The 18,931-nt window shown below is 34.4% G+C and overlaps 1 protein-coding gene across 1 annotated transcript in view; it reads left to right on the plus strand.

Moving 5' to 3' along the window:
- KCNN2 (potassium calcium-activated channel subfamily N member 2) overlaps window positions 1–18,931 on the plus strand; it is a 200,741-nt gene that overhangs the window by 15,447 nt on the left and 166,363 nt on the right. The gene's annotated exons all lie outside the window — the stretch shown is intronic.

Raw genomic sequence — 18,931 nt, forward strand, 5'->3', positions numbered from 1 at the left:
GTGATTCCAAGATGAAATGATCTGTGGAGAGATGTGGTTATCAATTTCCTGGTTTATAATCTTGGTTTTGGATCTGTCACAGGGTTCTTTGCTCTCCTGAAGCCACAAATACTAATATTCCTTTTTTGCCTTGGAACTGCCATTAGGGCCCCTTTTCCCTTGTGACTGACGACAAGTGTTCTTTTCTGTTTTGTAACTATGACCAAGCACTGCATATTGGCATTAAAATTGTCAATTACTCCCAAATGCACTGAGTGAGAACAAGAGGCTCCCTGAAATCACTTTCTTACTAATTTATTCAGTTTCCTCATCTTCTCTGAGGAGGCTGAGAATTCAAAAAGTTGCTGTTGCTGTCACTGCTGTCACAGCTACACCAAGGACCTACTGTTGGTGTTGCTGCCCCACACACTCTGGGCTACTCTTACTCCAGTGTCAAGAACCTTTCTTGCTGACCTTATAAGTTGTCTTAGCCTGAAAAAATGTCTTTCTGACCTTTTGTTGGCTCTGCTGATCAGGAATTTCATTTAAGTAGTTATCTTAAAAATTTTTGGAGGGAAATGTTGACAAAGTTCATCTACCTCTAATCTGCCATCTTTGCTTTGCCCGCAACTTCTAAATTTCTTAATCACTACCTGATACATAATAGCAATTTTTTATTAAATAGAATTCAAATGATCCTAAAGAGTTAAATTCAGCTCTAGAAAGTAAACAAAAGGAAAACTTTACTAGAAAATTCTGTTATTAAATTATCACTGCAAGGATAAAAAATAGCAAGAATTTTCAAAGGATTATGTTTAAAGACTGAAATTGATATCTCTTTTCCTTTCTATTTCTACTTGTACATTTATGTGATATTGAAATAAATTGCCTTGTTGACTAAATATTTTGTAATTGTGAGGGTATAGTGGTAGGAGAGAGATTACATAGTTTCCTTCTAATTTCCCTAATAATGATAATGGTCTTAAGAGTTACATGTACTATATTTTTAAGAGATTTATTTGCCTATATAACCATGTATTAATCATTCATTCTTTTATTCATTTAACAAGCATTTGTTGAATACTAGAGTTTCTGTGTTAAGTCTCTGAGTAACACAAAGACTCTGATCACAAAGAGCTTATAGTTTTTAGAAAAGATAAAACATGCACATAGCTAACCTATAAAGTAAAATAAACTACGTTAAGAAAGCTACAACATACTAAAAGAATTCAAAGAAGGGAGATATTTTATAGCAAGTAGTTCAATTAGTTTTCTGAAAATGCAAATTGCTCTCATCAAATTAAGCAGTTTTGGAGACAAACTATCCTTTAGGCCAAAATAACCTTAGCCACTGGAATTCAAAACAATTTTTTGTTGACTAACCATTTTGAAGGTATTTTTGTTTTGGTTTGGTTTTTGTATTGGGTTATGATTCCCTCAATTCAGCTAATTCCTAGTAGGTAAACCCCTCTGCCAATACAAATGTATAATGAAATTTAATTTATAATTTAAGAGATTATCTGGGAATCTAAGAGGTTAAGGGATTCACCTATGGTCATATAGCAAGGATCTGTCAGAAACAAAATTCAAAATCTTCCTGGCTCTGAGTCCCTCTTTGTACATTATGTCATGCTGACTCTTAATATTTTCCTTTAAAAGAAAGTAATAGAAATTTATGCTCAATACCAACCTTACCTATTTAATTTAACACAATTATTTTGAACAGTTTAAATTATCAATCAAGTAATTGCTTTACCAATATGGTCATGGTTTAATATTATTTTCTTAGGTATTCATTATAACTTTTGTTATAATATTATGAATATAATGGATCCATTAATTCTTAAAATGGTAATGTTTTTACTGAATAACTTGTTTGTGCATAGTATGGAAGATTGGGGTTTTCTAGCACTAAATTACCTAAAGGTCTTAACTGTCCTTAAAATTAAAATAAGTGTGTTCTTAATGTCTTACCTGTACATATCTGATGGATATGTTGTGAATATCAGGTGAGATATTTTGCAAACTTTAAGGTATTATATAGTTGTTAACTATTATTTTGAATGTGTTTATAATTATAATAAGATGTGCAAGTAATGTCATAAGGACATGTGTCCTAACATGAAATGTATTTCCCCATTCCAAATGTTTATTTTGATAGTGGTATTTAAGAAAAACTTGATTAAGTTTCATTCTAGCAACTAAGGAGGAATCTTAGTATAACAAAAATAATAAAACATTAAGCATTTTTTAAAAACCCTTACCTTCCATCTTGGAATCAATACTGTGTATTGGTTCCAAGGCAAAAGAGCAGTAAGGGCTAGGCAAGGGGGGTCAAGTGACTTGCCCAGGGTCACACAGTTAGGAAGTGACTGAGGCCAGATTTGAACCTAGGACCTCCCATCTCTAGGCCTGGCTCTCAATCCACTGAGCCACCCAGCTGCCCCCACATTAAGCATTTTTTGTCATTTTGGTTAGTATATTTTAATCTGGATCTTTTCTGTTGAAGGATTTGGTAGCTTAAAAGCTTGAATTTATCTATTGATTATGCATGCTATAGTATAGAATTTTTAATATTAGTGCTGAAAAGGAGAGCATATTTTAGTTTTGCCTTTATTCTTCTAACCCTACTCCCCTAGTGAGCTTTATTAATCTCAAAATAATATTGGTAATATGCAAAACATTTTGTCTCCTTTTTGTGGATATAACTAATCATCAATTTGTTAACACCAAATTTGCAGCACTAGTGGCTATAGACATCCTGGCACAAAACTTATCTAACATCTTTATTTTCTCACTAAGCTACATGGTCTTTGCAGAATTTAGATCCCAAAGGACTTGCACTGCACCTTGGACTATAAATTCAACCCAAAACTTGAGTTTTAAGACAATGAAAATATGAAATAAATGCAAGGGAGAGCTCTTTACAACAGTAGGATGAATTCCACCAATGAAGCACCTAGTAAGATACCAGCTGCTTTATAAACTTGTTGGCATCTCACCTCTCTTTTTTATCTCCACTGTTTATAGACACAAATATGCCTAGTTGCCAATGCAAAAGTGAAAATGAAGCTACTAATAAAATTACAAGAATGTTCTAAGTTGAAAAAGTTAAATGCTCAAATGTTGAGGATTGTCTATTTTTATATGTGTGTATCTCTGTATGTGAATATATATGTGTGTATATATATATATATTTTACTACTATACACTATTTACTACTATACACTATTTTATATAGCTACAGTGTAAAGGGAAGTTTCTTAGATATTTACTAAAGAAACTATTCCCATTCCAAGAGAACTCCCAATGGCTATACTTAATTCCCTTAATTTAAGCCACTTTCCCAGATTCCTGTAACATTTGAAATAAGTTTATGTCTGGTTGTTTATCTTGCTCATAATGTGGAAAAATGTCCTATTTTACACATTTGTTTTCTATCCTATTTACCATATGTATTTTTTATTATTCAAACCATTTTCTTGGTTAAGTTTTGATCTTGTCAACATGTGTTTTTGTATATTTATAGAGGAATAGAAGAAGTCACCATACTTCTTTTTATAGTCCTGGATTGTCTGATTTTCTAAACCCAATTTTGTTTGGTAGCAGTAATTTCTAAACTCAGGCACTTGGTGTGGCTCTTTTCACTCTTATACTAATTCAAAGAAAATATAGGGACTGTTTTTTGGTATGTTATCTCCCAGTTTCCTTATTTTAGGACGTTGTTATCTTATTGAATGTTAACTGATTATGAATGGTTAACTGCTTTGCAGTTCTTCCCAAGCAACAATGGTTTCCACCCTCGTTTTTATTGTCCACCTGCATAGATGGACAATTGGTGATGTAAAAGTTAAAATTAAATCTCAATAATAATTTTAAGAGATTTATTAATGATCATTAGAAATCAAGGAATAAAGAAGATACAAAATAAAGACAACGTGCCCACGGCTGGTTAGCCATTTTTTTTAGTCACCCTCACTCACCACCATCAATGTTGATTCTACATCAGAGAGAGGGAGCCTCCAAAACCCACACCCTTTATCCTCTGTCTACAGGAAGTACATAATTCTAGGAAGTCACTGGGCTCTTGGGATATGTAGCTCTTTTTTAAGGTAACAGATTTTCAATCATACAGTGACTAAAGCTAGAACTAGATCATAAATGAAAATTTTTCTTTGTTGGAAATATACCTTAAGATGTGAATTAGAATGAGAATACAAAAGTCAATAAAGTAATGGCTAATGAAATAAAGCAGTTTTTGCAGGGGAGGTTTGACATAAGGTAGAATGAGAGAGAATAAGTAGCAGAGGCACAAATATGTATTTTGGCTAAATTCAAATAAATTCTGGATTATATGTACTTTCTCCCTCAATTAGTTTGAATAATGTTGGATAATACTTTGCAATAATCTCTATATGTCCTTGGGTCCACAAAGTAATATAGTACAAAGTGACAGCACTTCATATCAACTTAGTAGTGATTTTGTTGTTATTTTAAAGGGAATTTTCACTTGCTAAAATAATAAAATAGGCATTGATAGGTGGCTATTATCCAGGCTAACAGAGATGGAGAATGTAAATGCTATAGAACTTATTTGAATCTAACCAAAATGTACATGCATGCTTTTGCTTCATTACTCTTTTTCATTTTACCTTTATTAACTTTTTGTTATTTTAGTTCATAAACCCTGGACAATGTGAGGCTGTAACACTTCTAGAAAGTTGTTCACTTTTGTACAAATTTAAGTGGCAGCGGAGAAAGTAAAGATGCCACTATATAAAGATAAGAGACAACTAGATGACACAGTGATCACCTATCTATAGTCAGGAAAATGTAGGTTTAAAATCTGGCTTCAGACATTGATAGTTTTGTGTCCCTGGGCAAGTCTCTTAATCCTGTTTGCCTCTGTTTCCTTATCTGTCAAATGAGCAGGAGAAAGAAATGGCAAACCAGTCCAGTATCTTTGCCAAGAAAAGCCCAAATGGGTCATGAAGAGTTGACCATGACTGAAACAAATGAACAAAAACATATAAAGATAAAATAGATACCTTCTATCTGGGTAAAACTTTGTCACATAGGGTACACTATTCATAGAGACCATAAGAAGGTATCCCCTTAAGCAGAGGGGATCTAATATATACCCCAAGTATTAAGAAAGGCAATAAATCAAGACCAGAGCATTTATTAAATAGAGGCAAGAGAATAATAATCTGTCCTCTGCCCTCAAACCCAAAACACACCTAATTCAGACTTGGTGCCTTTCCACCAAGATTTCTCCCTTTTTGAATGGAGACCACCAACCTCTGTCAGAGATCTTTACTTCCCTATTGTAGTCACTAAGTCAGAGGTCTTTAGAGCTTCATATAATTTTTGGGCTTGCTAGCTGCAGCCAATACCATTACCTATCCTTTTCAGATTCTGTAATCCAGTCATACTCCCTCTAATCTCAGGCCTTCCAAACTGAAAAAAAAAATGAGGTTATTCCCCAAAAGGTCATTCTTTTATCCTTCTCCTCCTTTCACATGGCTCCATGCCTTCAGCCTTCACCCCTATCTTACATAACCAGATGCCCTTCTCCTTGCCAAGATAATCCCCTTTACAAGTATTACATTCTACCTTCTCCAGCAAATTGTCCACTGCATCCCTGATTTTAGACTTTCTGCTAACTTCTCTACTACACACAAATATGCTCATGTCTCCCCATTTCTCAAAATTCCCACATTTGATCCATTCCAACTAATAATTATTTCATATCTCTCCTATGGCCAAACTCCTTGAGAAAGCAAGCTATAATTGGTGCCTCTATTTCCTTTTCTCTCACTGCCTACATTCTACAATCTGGGTTCTCATCTCATCATTCAACTGAAATGACTATCTTCAAAGTTACTAATGATATCTTATTGCCAGTGCCAATGACCTTTTCTTAATTTTCATCCTTCTTGACCTCTCCGCAGCCTTTGACACCATAATATAACATAAATCAAGAAATAAGACTAGAAGATAAAAAGTTTAATTAGTATCAGCAGATGGGAAATTGCTGGATGAAATTCAGTGTGAAGCTGATTTTTGTACCCTTTAAGATTCTCTCAGTTTTAGTTAATTCAGAATACTGAAGGACCAGATTTTTTTCCTGCCAGTCTTTTGCTTTATGCGCTCCCCTTGTATCTAACTATTGTGCCCCTTTCCAAGGAACATTATGTTACTCCACTCTTTGTAATTTCTCCATATCTTTACTGTCTATAACCATAAAATTATCCTTACTCTGTATGCCTTCCCCAAACCTTTGTGGTTTTTCTCTTTATAAACTTAAGGATGTAACTCAAAGGCAATGGGTCTCTTTGTACACAGCATGGTCCAGGTTCATGAGCCCTTTGATCTGTCAAAAAAAAAAAAACTTATTACATTTTTACTGACTCAGTTTCTTTAGTCTTATATTGCCAACTGCAGAACAAAGAGATTTATACACATATATGGTTTTACACAACAGGGGGAAAAGAGTCTATCATGTGAGGCTACTCGGCCACTTATTTCAGAGGTTGAGTAATAGGGATAGGTGACTGAGATATGGGATAGGGAAAATGTCTTAATTTTTGAGCAACCTTGGTGTCACCCAAGATCTTCTGTTCTAGGGAGAGGTTTTCCCTCTAGTTCGGTAGTTGGAGAACTAGATGACACTGTGGATGGAATGCTGGACCTGGAATCAAGAAGGTTCATCTTGCTGAGTCCAAATCTGATCTCAGACACTTACTAGTTGTTTGATCCTAGGCAAGTCACTTAACTTTGTTTGTCCCAGTTTCCTCATATACAAAATGAATTAGATAAATAAATGTCAAACCACTCCAGTGTCTTTTCCAAGAAAATCTCAAATGGGGTCATGAAGAATTAGACACAACTGAAATGACTGAATAACAACAAATAAATACTAGTTGATTGTATCACAAATATTTCACATTAATCCTTAAGTGCCTGTACAGTTTTTCCTGGCTTTTAAAAATTAGAATGTTCCCTTCTAATGTCCACTTGGAGTTCTTTTAAATTATAATTTTCCCCAATCAGTTAGAACACTGTTATCTGAGAAGATTCAAATGTGAAGATAATAGATTTTAGAAATATGAATCAATATGAAAGCTGTAAAGTATGCCTACAAAATTGGTCTGAGTGCCCCAAAACTTAACGTTCCATAGCCAAACTTGTAACTCAATTTGCTCGTCTGTCAAATCGAATTTCTCCATTTAAATGAATGGAAATGCAATTAATCCATTCTGGCCCCCTAAAACCACATGAATTTCTTGTTTTATATGCTTTTAAATACAAAATGTACTTTGTAAATAACAAATAAATATATTTATAGATAATAAGAAAGAATGTAAAGAAATAAACTTGCTTATCAAATGTCATTTACCTTCAAGGTCAAGTGAAGATGCTGGTGGAGAAGGTTTTCATTTCATGAGCTATCACTTAGCATAACTTACTCTCTACACACAGAAGACTCCATTTAAATGCAAATTTGACCTTACATATTACTTATGATATATAACTTTATTGCTAAACTTAATTGCTATTTTTTACTCATCATCATTTTCTTCATTGAATTTTGACTTTTTGCCACACTTTCCTCAATTTCACTCAGAGGCCATTTCAACAAAAACCTTTCCATGGAAGTTTGTTTCTTCCTCCCATTCAGAATGTTTCAATAATGTGTGAAACAAGTGTCATTACACAGTTCCAGTAAACAACATGTTGCAACTTTTTTTGGGTGTCTTTTTTTTTTAATTGCCAAACTTTATTTGGGTGGTAATTGTTACAGAAGCCTGCCACCTAAACCACTTCAGAACAACACCCCCTCCTCCATACACACCCCCTACCCTTCCTTTTCAGCCCCCTGAGAGGAGACTGAGCACTCTTTTCCTTCCAACCTCACTTCTGTCTTCCTCTTTCTTCTCCTTTTTGCCATCCTTAGCAAGCTGTGAGGCCAGGGAGCCCAAGGCATTCTGGATGGCTTCTTTGCTGGGGTCCATGCCAGGAAGATGTAACCTTTAACGACTCCTTCTGCTTCAAAATCATACATACTGTCAATGTGCTTTGATTGTATTCCTTCAAGTTGGAAACACGCCCACCTCTCTCATGTTTTTTGATGATTTCTTGCTTTAATTTCATGCACATCATTCTCTTCTTCTCCGAACTGAACTTGGCACTCATTTTCTTTGGATCCATGTTTAAAATTTAAGAAATTTGCCCAAAAAACTGATAATAAAGACAAAAACAAAGAAGAAAGTAAAAGTAATTCAATACAGGTGCTCACATGGCCAGATAACACTGAACTAAATGAAGGAGCCTCATGTAACTTGTGAAACTGAACATTCGGCAGGCTATCTAGATGGTGGAAGCTCGTGAATCAAATATCTCCTCATGACTTAAAGCAAAAAATCCCAAATATGACTGCTCATATCTCAAATTGCTCATGACTTAAGGTGCTCATGTTTCAAAGTATCTTTTTCAAAGTACCAGGTCTTAGTCTTATTTATTAGTTCAATAGTTCTTTTACTTTCAGTTTTATTAATATCTCCTTTGATTTTTATGATTTTCAATTTAGTTCAATTTAGGTACCACTGTACCTTCTTTTCAGCAGTACATGGCACATATGCAAAGATTACAAACAAATATAGGAAAGCAGAAATAATGAATGCAATTTTTTCAGATCATAATGCAATAAAAATAATAATTAAAATAAGGGCTTATGGAAAGGCAAATTTAAAATTAATTGGAAACTGAATAAACTAATTCCTCAAAACTGGTGGGTCAAAGAACAAATCAAAGAAACAATTACTGATTTCATTGAAGAGAATGACAATGAGGAAACTACATCTCAAAATGTGTGGGATACAGCCAAAACAGTACTCAGGGGAAAATTTATAACCCTGAGTGCATATATCAACAAATTAGAGAGAGAAAAGATCAATGAGTTGGGCATGCAACTTAAAAAAATAGAAAGAGAACAAATTAAAAATCTCCAAACAAAAACTAAATTGAATATCATAAAAAACAAAAGAGAAATTAATAAAATTGAAAGTAAAAGAACTATTGAACTAATAAATAAGACTAAGAGCTGGTACTTTGAAAAAACAAATAAAACAGACTGGTACTGGTTAGTCCAATCAAAAAAGGAAAGAAGAAAATCAAATTAACAGTATTAAAGATGAAAAGGAGAACTTCACCTCTAATGAAGAGGAAATTAAAGTAATTATTAGGAGCTATTTTGCCCATTTATATGGCAATAAATATGACAACCTAGGTGAAATGGGTGAATATTTACAAAAATATAAACTTCCTAGTGTTAGGCAAAAGAGGAAATAGAATAGTTAAGCAATGCCATCTCAGAAAAAGAAAATGAACAAGTCATCAAGGAACTCCCTAAGAAAAAATCCCCAGGGCCAGATGGATTCACAAGTGAATTCTATCAAACATTTAAATAACAACTAATCCCAATATTATACACACCATTTGACAAAATAAGCTAAGGAGTTTTACCAAATTGCTTTTATGACACAAATATGGTACTGATTCCAAACTCAGGCCGACCAAGAACAGAGAAAGAAAACTACAGACTAATCTCCCTAATGAACATAGATGCAAAAATCTTAAATAAAATACTAGCAAAAAGACTACCACAAGTTATTATGAGGATTATCCACTATGACCAGGTAGGATTTATACCAGAAATGCAAGACTGGTTTAATATTAGGAATACAATTCTCATAATTGACCATATCAAAAACCAAACCAACAGAAATCCCATGATTATCTCAATAGATGTAGTAAAAGCCTTTGACAAAATACAATACCCATTCCTATTGAAAACACTAGAAAGTAAAGGAATAGATGGACCTTTCCTCAAAATAACAAACAATGTATATTAAAAACCCGTCTCCAATGGGCATAAATTAGAAACCTTCCCAATAAGATCAGGAGTGAAGCAAGGACACCCATTATCACTTCTATTATTTAACATTATATTAGAAATGCTAGCAGTAGAAATTAGAGAAGAAAAATAAATTGAAGGGATTAAAGTAGGCAACGAGGAGACTATAACTCTTTGCAGATGATCATCAGATCTACTTAAAGTATCCTAGAAAATCAACTACAAAGCTAGTGGAAATAATCAACAACTTTAGCAATGTTGCAGGAACAAAATAAACCCACATAAATCAGCAGCATTTCTATATATTTCCAACAAAACTCATCAGCAAGAGTTAGAAGGAGAAACTCCATTTAAAATCAGCCTAGACAGTACAAAATATTTAGGAATGTATTCACCAAGACAAACACAGGAATTATATGAACAGAAGTACAAAACACTTTCCACACAAAACTAGATCTAAATAATTGGAAAAACATTAATTGCTCATGGGTAGCATGAGCTAATATAATAAAAATGACAATCCTACCTAATTTATTTATTCATTGCCATACCTATCAAACTACCAAATTTTTTTAAAATAAATTAGAACAAATTATAACAGAGTTCATTTGGAAAAACAAAAGATCAAGAATATCAAGGGAACTATTAAAAATGTGAAGGATGGAGGCATAGCAGTACCAGATCTTAAACTATACTATAAAGTAGTGATCATCAAAACAATATGGTATTGGCTAAGAGATAGAAGGGTACACTAATAGAATAGACTTGGGGTAAATGACCTCATCAAGATAGTGTATGATAAACCCAAAGATCCCAGCTTTTGGGACAAGAACCCATTATTTGACAAAAATTGCTTGAAAAATTGGAAAACAGTATGGGAGAGATTAGGTTTAGATCAACATCTCACACCCTATGCCAAGATAAATTTAGAATGGGTAAATGACTTAAATATAAAGAAGGAAACTATAAGTAAATTAGGTGAACATAGAATAGTATACCTGTCAGATCTATGGGAAAGGAAAAAAATTTAAGACCAAGCAAGTTCTTAAAATAACTGATGTTTTAGTCATGTAGTGATATAAAACTTTCCTATAGAATAAGATATTTCTATATCAATGAAGTCATGGATCCTGTTCCAATCCTAATGATATGATCTAGATCAGATTCCATTGGTGTAAAGGACTCTCTTAGTATGGGGAACTTCCAATATGGAAATGGCCTCCACTAATGCAAATATAAATTGACAAATCATCGGTATCGGTAATTTATAGTCTCAGAGAGCTTCCTATGGCAGTTAGAGGTTAAATGACTTCCCTGGGTCACACATCTAATTTTATTAGAAACTAGACTCTAGATCCTGGTCTTCTTACCTCTAAATACACACTTCTATCGGCAGTGAAGACATGTATGAATCTCTTTTTCTATGAAAATTAATTAGTAAATCAAATACTTTGTTTTAATACTATTCTTTTTCCATTCGTTTTGATCTTGAGTTAAGTATTTTTGTTATTTCCTTTATTCTTTGTTCATCTTCTGTAGATTCTGTAGATTTAAACAAGGATTTATTGTGTCTATCATGTGAAGAACAACATAACTTTGAAAGCTCCTTGAGGGCAGGGGGGGAAAATTAGTACCTTCTATAGACCATACATTGTCTAGCATGGTGAATTATATTTTTCTAAGTTCAGTGTTTTGACTTTCAGCATTAGTAAGGCAAATTATTACATTTAGGTGTATTACCTAGCATGCTCATTGTGGCGGTACAGGGAGAGTTGAAGGGGAAAAAATCACCTATTTCACATGCAGGATTTGTTTTAAGGGAATATATATGGCAATACAATAAATATTTTAATAAATTGAGAAAATAGTTTCATTTAAATGATGGATTCAGACCTTTTGACGAAAATAGACATTAATTATATATTATAGCTCTGTGTGTAAGTGTGTGTGTGTATTTTATTTGTCAGGGGTTCCTTGAAATATACTAATGTTGCCAATACTATGCAATCTGGAAACTGGGAGTTTGAAGAAAACTTTTAGGTTAGCCTTTTCAATGAACTTGCTGTGGGTTATGTCATCCTGGCTTTTCTAGGTCTCAATTTTCTCATGATCTTTATGGTGCCCTCCAGCTCAAATTTTGTTTAGGCAGCATTACACTTTGGAAAATTTTGAACTTAGAGACAAGAGAGAGAACACAGGTCAGCTCTCACCTGTGATAAAATTAATTGTATGAACCTGGGAAAGTCACCCAATTTTCAGTTTACCCAAGCAGTTAAGACAAACAGTTGCAGATCAGCATTAGTGTAAGGTTGTTTGTTTGTTTTTTCTTACTTGGATTATGCTATACCAATCAAATAACAATTTCAGGTTAAAATAAAATACTTGTACTATTTACCTGCCAGAGTTGTTCTGAGGAAAGTGCTATAAAGCACTACATAAATTTGAGTTGATATTGCCATGGTGGTGGTAATAATGATGATAAATAGTAGCTAGTTGGCAAAGTATATAGAGTGAGGGACTTAAAATTAGGATGACTTAAGTTCAAATTCTGCCTTAGTCTTTATTAGCTCTTTGAATTGAAGCAAATCACTTTACCTATTTTAGCCTCAATTTCCTCATTCAAAAATGAGAATACTAAAAATATCTTCTTCACAGGTTGTTGTAAAGATCAAATGAGATAATCAATGTAAAATGATATGCAAACCTTAAAATGCTTTTTGTAATGGTGATGATGATGATGATGATGGTATTTCATGTCAGTTTTTGGTGATTCTGCAATATTGCAGGTGAATATTATTCATAACTGAATAATAAGAAAATTTAATTTTATGCCATAATAACTTGCTTTTTCTCATATTATTTAAACTTTTTTAAGCTATGATATTATGTGAAATGTTTAATGGTATCATAATTGCTGTTATCCAGGTCACAAGGATCATAAGATGTTGGAAATTGAATAGATCATAAAGATTATCTAGTCCAAATTCAGAGAATTTAAAAATGACAAGCCAAAGGATGCAAAAGAAGTTAATAGTAAAACAAGAAGTTGAAATTTGGCCTTCTGCCTCCAAGCCCACTACTCTTTCCATAAAGTAACTTAATGCATAGTCTATTTTCCTCATTTTTCAACTGATCATTGAACCAAAGTAGTCATGTGGAAGAGAGGACAATATCATATTGTCACTAAGAACATTCCTGGATGTTTTCTTCAGTAATTATTTTCAGAGGTTTGTAATACATTACAGCATTTTGAAGGACCTGATTTTTTAAAAAACAACCAGCTCTGATGAATTAAACTCCAAATCAAGTCATATAAGCACCTACTATGTGCAAGACATTGTGCTAAATAATAGGGATACAAAGACAAAAATGAAGCAGCTCCTGCCCAAAAGAAGCTTACATTCTAATGGAGGAGGAGTTGACTGCAACATATACATATGAGTAAATACAAAGTATTTGGAAAGTAATAAAAACTCACAAGAGGTCAATTGTCCTGGCAGCAGGACAAAGTAAAACAGATCCCTGCACCAATTTCAGGTCAGAAAAGGAATTATATAGAAACAGAACAAAGAAGGCATAGTGACTGGGATGGCCTAGGGTCATGTGCAATAGTTGGAGCTTTTTGTTGTTGTTGTTGTTGTTTACATGTTAAAAAATTTGTTTATTTGATAATTTAAAATTCCCAGCTATTTCCCACTCCCCTCCCCTTCATGCACTAGGGAAGATGTCATTTGATTCCAAAAAATTTACATATATAACTGTGTCATGTTTGTTTCTATCTATCTGTTCTTTCTCTTGAGATAGACATACACATTATTCTTCAAACAATATTTCTTTTGCTTTATATAATATTCTCTTGGCTCTGTTCATTTTGTTTTTCATAATTTCATGTATTTCCATGTTTTTTTAAAAATTAACCTGCTCATCATTTCTTATGGTGCAGTAGAATTCCATCACAATCATGTTCTATAACTTGTTTAGCCATTCCACAATTGATTAGTCATATTGCTGGGTCAAAGGATATACACAGCTTTATAATCCAAATTGCTCTCCAAAATGATTGGGACAGTTCACAGTCCCACCAATATTATGAGTGTCTCCATCTTCCCACATTGCCTCCAACATTGTAATTTTGCCTTTTTATTGATTTAGCCAATCTAATAGGTGAGAAATTATATTTCAGAGTTCTTTTGATTTGCATTTCTCTGATCAATGGAGCATTTTTTCCATGTGGTTATATATAGCTTTGATTTTTTCATCCAAAAACTGTCTCTTCATTTATCAATTGGAGAATGCTATATATACATAGTAATATTTACATTTACTCAAGGTAGTTCATATTCTCTGTGTAGTCATAGATCATGTAGACATTTCTGATATGTGATAGTGCCAAGGACCCTGATGACAATTTTATTTTCAGGTCATCAATAATCATGGCTATTGAGATATCAGAGACGATGGCAGTTGCAAAATCTGGCCAGACGATGGCCAGGTTGCATATCCACAGGATTGGTTCTTCAGATGATACCTAAAGGGGGTGGACTAGAAGAAGGGCTAATAGTCTGGAAAGTGCTTCTTTTCCTCAGGATTTTGGGCCCAGATTATAGGCTTTTATGATGGTAATCTGTGGGAAGGTAGTGCTCAAAGGTTCTGATAATGGTTTGACTTTGCTTGGCAATGAGATTTTTTTTCCAATTAAATTAAGAAGGATTTATTAAACATTGCTATTTGCTAGAGACTGTGTTTAGCATTGGGAATACAAAGAAGGCAAAAGACAGTACTTTCTTTCAAGGAACTGATTGTCTAATAAGGAAGATAACATAAAAACAGCTATGTACAAATAAGATATACACAGGATGAATTGGAGATATTCTCAGAGGAAGGCATTAAGATTAAGGAGGATTAGGAAAGACTTCTTATAAAAGATGGCCCTGAGACTTGACAGAGCCCAGGAGGTGAGGATAAACAGAGTTCCAGGCATGGAGGACATCCTGTGATAAGCATGGAAAGGGGAAAGCTAAGTGGCTCAGTGGCCTGGAGACAGAAGGTCCTAGGTTCAAATGTGACCTCAGACACTTCCTAGCTGTGTGATGCTGAGCAAGTAACAACCCCCATTGCTACTCCTTTGCCTTGAAATACTTGATTTCATTTCTTTTTTTTTAGTCAATTTAGAACATTATTCCTTGGTTACAGTAATCACATTATTTCCCTCCCTCCCCTCCTCCCCCCTTCCTGTACAATTCCATTGGGTATTACATGTGTCCTTGATCAGAACTTATTTCCATGTTGTTGGTGTTTGCATTAGGATGTTCATTTAAAGTCTACATCCCCAACCATATCCCCTCGACCCATGTATTCAAGCAGTTGTTTTTCTTCTGTGTTTCTGCTCCCACAGTTTTTCCTCTGGATGTAGATAGTGTTCTCGTAGATCCCTCTGAGTTGTTCAGGATCACTGCATTGGCAATGAGATTTTTAAAAGAGATGTGCCCTAAAGTTTGGGTGTAAACTGTGAATGTATATTGATTTTCCATAAATTGGTTTCTTTGGATAGCTATTAGTAAAATATTTTCGAATTTACTGCTTAAATATCCTAAATTCTTGCCATAGTGCATTTCATCACATAGAAAGGAATTTGTAATAGCAAGTTCTGTCTTGGAGCTTATCCACTGGGGCCTAATTAATGATATATATATATATATATATATATATATATATATATATATATATATATATATATATATATATATATATATATATATATGTTTAGAAATGAAACAATGCTGATTGAGGCCACTGCAAATTTATGTTATAATTTGTAATTATGTAGCAAAATATGTAAAAAATATGTAATTAATGTAGCAAAATTTCCTAATTGCTTTGCTATTCTACTCACCACAGTTAGTATTTAACAAACCTTCTCATTCTTCCTCAAGCATCCCATGGCACCTCCAAAACTCGTCTAAGCAGAGGCACTCTCCTCATACTTCACTAAAAAATTGAGGCCATTCTTCAAGAGCACCCTCTTTTTCCCACTTCTTCCTCATCTCACTTCATTCAGTTGACTCCTCCTTCACATTGCACATGAAGATGTTGTTCTTCTCTTTACGAGACAAACACCCCTACATCCCACTTGTTCTATCTCATCTCAGCTTCTTCTGCAGATAAACCTCATTATCACCCCTACTTTCTTGTTAATTTTCTGTCTCTCCCTATCTAATAGCCCCTATCTGTATCTCCCTATCCCCTACTACTTATGAGCATTCCTTTGTCCTCCCCTCCATCATTTTTTTTTGAGGTTTTATTTTATTTTATTTTCCTTTGGTTATAATTATTTTATTTATTTAGAATATTTTTTCATGGTTATATGATTCATTATTTCACACCCCTCCCCTTACCTTACACTGGGTTATACATATATCATTGTTCAAAACCTATTTCCATATTATTCATATTTGCAATAGAGTGATCATTTAACACCAAACCCCCAATCATAGCCCCATCGAACCATGTGATCGATCATATGTTTTTCTTCTGTGTTTCTATTCCACCAGTTCTTTCTCTGGATGTGGATAGGGTTCTTTCTCATAAATTCCTCTGGATTGTCCTGGGTCATTGCATTGCTGCTAGTAGAAAAGTCTATTACATTCGGTTGTGACACAATGTTTCAGTCTCTGTGTACAACATTCTCCTGGTTTTGCTCCTTTCGCTCTGCATCCTGGAGGTTGTTCTATTTCCCATGGAATTCCTCCACTTTATTATTCCTTTCAGCACAATAGTATTCCATCACCAACATATACCACAATTTGTTCAGCCATTCCCCAACTGAAGGGCATCCCTTCATTTTCCAATTTTTTTGCCACCACAAGGAACACAGCTGTGAATATTTTTGTACACATATTTTTCCTTATTATCTCTGTTCCTCCCTCCATCTTTAAAAGACCTTCAAACTATTCTCACAACCTACCATTCTGTGTCTTTTTTGTTCTTTTAAACCCCTTGCTTCCATCTTAGAATTAATTCTGTGCATTGGTTTCAAGGCAGGCAATTGAGAGTAAGAGACTTCCAGGATCACAAAGCTAGGACATGTCTGAATCTAGATTTGAACTCAGGACCTCTCATTTCTAGGCTTGTCTCTTAAACCACTGAGCCACCTAGCTGCCTTTATTCTCAATCTCAATCTATCCAAAACAAAATTTATCATATCTCTCCCTCCTGCCCAACACTCTCCTCTTCTAAACCTTTCTATCACTATTAAAGACACTACCATCCTCACTGGACAATCAAAACTTAGGTGTCATCTTTGACTCCTTTCAAGTACTCACCCATATAACCAATTTGTTGCAAGTATTGTCATTTCTGTATTCATAGAACATCTTGTATTTGTCCTTTTCATTCCTCTGATGTTACCATTCTAATACAAGCCCTTATCACATTTACTAGATTATTATTATATTATTGTTACATATATTATTATATATCTACTTAAAGAGTAGAATTGTAGAGTGCATGGATGTGAGTAAAGCATAAGAAAACTTTGTAGGAAAGGATTAGCTTATGAAAGGCTTTAAATGCCCAATAGAGGATTCTATATTTGAATTACTGGATATTATTGAGTAGGAAGATAATCAGACCTGTGCTTTAAAAAGATTATTTAGGCAGCTGGATAAAGGATGGACTGCTATTGCAATAATCTAGGCAAAGTGTTAAGGACTTATATCAGAGTGGTGGTTATGTCAGAGAAGAGACAGGAACATATATAAGAGATGTGAACATATAATCTTGCACATACATAATTATTTGAATGTTGATTTCTCCATTAGAATGTGAGTTCCTTAAGGAAAAGGATGATTTTTCTGGACCAAGGATGATTTTCTTGTCTTTCTTAGCATCCCCAGGGTTAAGATAGTGCCTGGAACATAGTATCACAGTAATAGGGCAGCTAAGTGGCACAGTGGATACAGTGCTGAGCCTAGAGTCAGGAATATTCCTCTTCCTGAGTTCAAATCTGGTTTCGCTTACTGGATGTCTGACCCTGGGCAAGTCACTAAACCCTGTTTGCTTTTCTTTCTCATCTGTAAAATGGGGACTCACTGTAGAAGGAAATGGCAAGCAACTCCAGTATCTTTGCCCAAAAAACCACATGGATAAGTCCATGGAGATTACAAAGAGTCAGAAATTTCTGAAGAAGAATTTCATGATTGGGGGGAGATTTTTCATTACTGGAACCAATAGTGAAGAACTCACCAGAAACTTTTTATACTAGGAAATATTAGAGTAGGAGTCAAATCAAATCAGTGAATCAATCATCCCCCACCCTCACCCTCCACTTAAAGCAGTTAGCAAGATTAGCTCTGATATCTTAAGAACATTTCTATGAATTTTAGATTAAATAGATAAATTCAATGAATTTTAGCCCAGGGATCCATGATACTTACCCATCATCTCTGCACTATGATCCTATTATCAGACCATCTCCATCTCTCTGAAAACTTGGAATTTGCCCCCTGAGTCCCCCAACTCTGATAGGTGAGATTTTGCCTTGTCTGGCCAGGATACAGATCTCCAGGACCACCATCTCCCCACTCTGATCCTATGCAGGTATCCTTCTACCTCACTTTCCAGCACTCCTTTTTATATTATAATCCTTCATCAGAATGTAAGAAGGATCCTTGATGCAGGGATTGCCTTATTGTTTGTATTTCTCTCCCCAGTGATTAACACAGTGCCTGACGTATTTGTCATTTAATAAATAATTTCTCACTTAATAAAAGCACTTAGTAAATGTTGCTCTGTTTAGTGGCCTAACTTAATCAAGATGGGAAGAAATAAAGTGCTTCAAGTCCCTAGATAAAATGAAAAAAGCTATACAGAAGCATGTTGGAGATATACATAGCAAGCTAAAATAGATTCCAGCATTGGAGAAGTGGACCAGCCTAGAGGGGGAGTACAGATATTTCTCTGATAGACAGTTGTGGGAGTGGACGGGGAATAGTAGGTGGAGGGAGCAAAAGATCCTTAACTCAAAGTTGACCT

The sequence above is a fragment of the Monodelphis domestica genome, chromosome 3 (assembly GCF_027887165.1).
Source record: "Monodelphis domestica isolate mMonDom1 chromosome 3, mMonDom1.pri, whole genome shotgun sequence".
Lineage (NCBI taxonomy): Eukaryota > Metazoa > Chordata > Mammalia > Didelphimorphia > Didelphidae > Monodelphis > Monodelphis domestica.